Source organism: Vigna umbellata, chromosome 7 (genome assembly GCF_029865625.1).
Source record: "Vigna umbellata cultivar VRB3 chromosome 7, Vumbellata_1.0, whole genome shotgun sequence".
Taxonomy (NCBI): domain Eukaryota; kingdom Viridiplantae; phylum Streptophyta; class Magnoliopsida; order Fabales; family Fabaceae; genus Vigna; species Vigna umbellata.
Genome location: NC_142171.1, coordinates 12,042,395 through 12,047,083, shown reverse-complemented (window position 1 = coordinate 12,047,083; position 4,689 = coordinate 12,042,395).

Sequence of the window (4,689 nt, the reverse complement as noted above, 5' to 3'; positions counted from 1 at the left end):
TATTATGTTTATATTTTATATTTAGTTAGTTTGTTAGTATTTTTTATTTGTATTTTGACTTTAACTTATATTTTTTTTATTATAAATAAAGTATGTATATTGAAATAGAGATATTAATTCCATATATAATTTTTATAATATTCAAACAGTTAGTGTTTTGTTTTTTTTTTTTTGGTTTTCCCTTATGGTTATACTTTTTTAAACTTTAAGTATCATGTCATAACTTTACATCATGACGTTGATACTGTTACCGCATATCATGGAGCTTCTCTTTATAAATATAGTTTTTTGTCTCCATGCCTTCAATCCTCTGGAAAGCTTAAATTATTCTTGCCATGGTCGGTGAGATTTCATATTTTAAGCTTTCTTTTACTGTTTGTTAGTTTTCTCTTTATAACCATTACTATACTCGAGCTAGGCCAAGAAATTTAAGACCGTATCTGACGAATGTTTTGTGGTCCCAATTTGAGTGTTTGAACTCCGGGAATCTGGGTAATGGTCAAGGATCTTGCTGCTATAAGGATGATAAAACTGAACCATGCTCCCATGTTTATGGTTTGAATCAATCTCTTTGTAACACATGAAGTTTTTCATTTGACAAGAAAAAACTATTGACAATTAATTATTTGTTATATGAAGATTAATTGAGACTATATCAGTTTAGGGTTATCTGATGATTCCTTGGAGAGAAGAGTGTTGTTATTTTAGACCCTTTGGGGAAAACACCTATCCATCTACTTATCATGACCCTGTTTAAAAGTCTATATGGACTTCAGAAAATCTTATCCAAGCACCAACCCCAACTTTGCCAAGAAAATACATTGCCAAGAAAATACATTAAACAATAAGTTATAAACCTAACATCGGAATTTTCCATCGACTTTAACTATTTTGGATTGGAGTCTGATTATGCAATTTGGGGTTTATGCTCTTTTTCTTTACATACTCCTTATTTAGATGTCTGCACTTTTATATTGGAATTCACCATGTAATTATTGTTTTTTGTTGGTAATTCAAACAAATTGATATCAAGAGTGTAAGGAATGAAAGGCCCATTTCCCTCATTCCTCCTTTAGACCCAAGTCCAGTTATTGCCACAACATCTACATCTATGGGACCGTTGGAGGAAAGAAGCAAAAGATTCTCTCACCAGCCACGTTACCTTAGTGATTATGCAGTTACATATCCTTCAACCCGTAAAAAGGGAAAATCGGGCAGAGGAAAATGATTAGATTTATCATTTCATTTTCCTTTATTTTAATTGCATAGGTGTTTTTTCTCTGCAAGGCAATTGTTGCATTTATAGCACAATTTTGTATTGAAAAAGGGGACATAGACGAAAAGAAAATTCTTTCTCTCTAGAAAGTTCCTTTCTTTCCATTGATTATTCTTTCTCTTTCTGTTACTTCATTCCTCTGCTACCTGCAACATCTTTCATTGGTGCTTTCATTGACCCGTACTCTATGGCCGATTCTCCTTTTTCCCATGAGGAGCTCACTAAAATCAACATCAAACTTGAACAACTCCTCCTCTCTCATGCCAACCTTTCCAACACCCTCCACGATATTGCCAACCGAACCACCATCCTGGAGAACCAACCTCCACTGCCCCACTCTTCCTTTTCCACCACCCGTCCCTTAAAATTTGACCTCCCTACCTTTAATGGCTCCGATGCTCTAGGCTGGATTTTTAAGGTCAACCATTTTTTCATCCAGATCGCCTATTTTTACTTGGAAGGTCAAGCCTTAGCCTGGTTTCAATGGATGTTTAACAATGGGTTGTTGTCATCTTGGGAGGCATTTCTTCGAGCACTGGAGTTGCGTTTTGCTCCCTCTAAGTTCGATGATCCCATTGCAGCTCTCTGCAAGCTTACCCAAACACAGAGTTTGCAAGAATACCTCTCAGAGTTTTTGTCCAATCGCATCTCTGACTACCCCCTAATTTCTACTTAAGCTTCTTCCTCTCGGGGTTGAAACCTCCTCTCCGTCGTGAGGTCACAGCCCTTCAGCCACCAGATCTACCCCATGCTATAGCTTTAGCCAAACTACATGAAGACAAATTTCGCTCATCCATCCCCCCCTCAACCGTTTTGGTCGTACCCCCACCACCCCACCATCATTGTTACCTTCTCCATCTACCCCACTTAAACCACTCCCTCCACTGTTGCCTACACCAACCAACAAACTTCCCATTAAACGCCTTAGCGAGGCAGAGATGCAGGCCCGCAGAGATAAGAATCTTTGTTTCAACTGTGATGAGCGTTACACGAGAGGCCATCGGTGCAAGCCCCAATTTCTTCTTCTCACCACATTTGACTCTGAGAATCAAGATGATTGCCTCCTCTTCGAGGATTCCACGCTGGCAGAAGAGTTTCCTCAAGAGGCTGGACTCATCAGTCTCCATGCCTTCGCGGGTCAATGGACCCCCAGAACTTTTCGGATCACCGGGTCTATACAGGGTTATGCGGTTCAGATTTTAGTTGATAGTGGGGCAACCCATAATTTCATCCAACACAGGGTGGCCCAATTTCTCCACTTACCAAATCAGCCCACTCCTAGCCCATTACGTGTAATGGTTGGTAATGGTGAGTTCCTACCTTGCTCCTCATTTTGCCCTAATGTTACTCTTACTTTAGATAATCAGGAATTTCCTATTGACTTGTATCCACTTGAATTATCTGGCACTGATGTTGTACTTGGTGTTCATTGGCTTTCCATGATAAGCCCTTTTGTAATGGACTGCAATGGTCCATTTATGATGTTTAATTGGCAACAGAAGCTTGTGGAATTTAAAGGGGATCCTGGCCCAAACCCTTCACCCATCTCAGTCCACCAACTCCGCCGCTTGCACAACACAAACCGGGTTGAAGCACTTTTTCAACTCACCTTGGATTCACACCCAATTATAGCAGCTTCTTCTTCCAACCCCTCTAATACAGAAACCACGTTTCCTTCTTCACCAGAACCCACCTTACAAGCTATAATTTCCAAATACTCCACCCTATTCTCCACTCCTACATCCCTTCCTCCCAATCGTCCTACAGACCATTCCATCACACTATTCCCAAATGCATAACCCATTTCAGTTAGACCATACCGTTATCCCCATTTTCAGAAGCAAGAAATCGAGACTCAAGTTCAGAAAATGCTCGACTCAGGTTTCATTAAACTGAGCAACAATCCTTTTTCCTCCCCGGTCCTCCTTGTCAAAAAGAAGGACGACACATGGCGTTTTTGTGTGGACTATAGAGCTCTCAACGCCGCCACTGTTAAGGACAAGTTTCCAATACCCACCGTCGATGAATTGCTGGATGAGTTGGGTCATGCGTCCTGGTTTTCCAAGTTAGACCTCTATTCGGGCTTTCATCAAATTCTCATGGTACCTGCTGACTCTAAAAAGACCGCTTTCAGAACACACAATGGTCATTTCGAGTTTCGTGTAATGCCCTTTGGCTTGTGTAATGCCCCCTCTACATTTCAGGCCACCATGAATGATTTGTTTCGTCCCCATTTAAGACGGTTTATTATTGTATTTTTTGATGACATTCTTGTTTATAGCCCTACATTATCTACGCATGTCGGTCATTTGGAAGTCACCTTCCAGTTACTGCTTTCCAATTGCTTCAAGTTAAAGATTAGCAAATGCTTTATTTGACACAACTTCATTCAGTATCTTGGGCATGTGGTTTCCAGTGAGGGTGTTCAACCAGATCCTGAAAAGCTCGCTGCAGTATAGAATTGGCCAATCCCTACAACCCTCAAGTCTCTTCGTGGGTTCCTTGGTCTCACTGGATTTTACCGCGAATTTGTTTCTGGTTACGCCTCAATTGCTCATCCTCTTACTAATCTTCTCAAGAAAGATAATTTTTTGTGGAATGATACAGCTTATGCGGCTTTTGTGGCCTTGAAGAATGCTTTATCAGTAGCACCTGTTTTGGCCATCCCAAAATTCGATTCAGTGTTCACTATTCAAACCGATGCATCAGGTATAGGTATGGGGGCAGTTCTCTCACAACAGGGTCACCCCATTGCTTATTTCAGTAAGCAATTCTGTCAAAAACTTCAGAATTCCTCTACCTATATACATGAATTATGTGCCATAACTACATCAGTGCAGAAATGACGACAATACCTCCTAGGCCGTCGATTTATCATACAGACCGATCAGCGTTCTATCAAGGAATTACTATCTCAAACAGTCCTCACACCAGAACAACAAACTTATCTCTTTAAATTGTTGGGATTTGACTTTGAGATTCAATATCGCCCTAGTAAGAGCAATGCTGCTGCTGATGCTCTCTCTCGGGTGGAGGATGTTTTTGCTAAGGGTACCAAATCTCTACTGGTGTTATCAATCCCACAGTCGGACTTCTTGGTAGATCTCAAATCATCTCTGCAGAGTAATCAAGATTTCATTTCCTTAAGGGATCAAATCACTGCTGCACCACATGATTTTCCCTTATATTCTTTAAAGGAGGATCTTATCCTTTTCAAGGAAAAAATTTGGTTGCCATCTACTTGTTCTCTCATTCCCCTACTGCTGCACGAGTTTCACTGCACTCCAATGGCGGGACACACAGGGATCTCTCGAACATTGAGCAAGTTAATGGCTAACTTCTATTGGCACACAATCCGCAGAGATGTTAAGGCATTTGTCGAGCAATGCAACACATGCCAGTAAACCAAACTG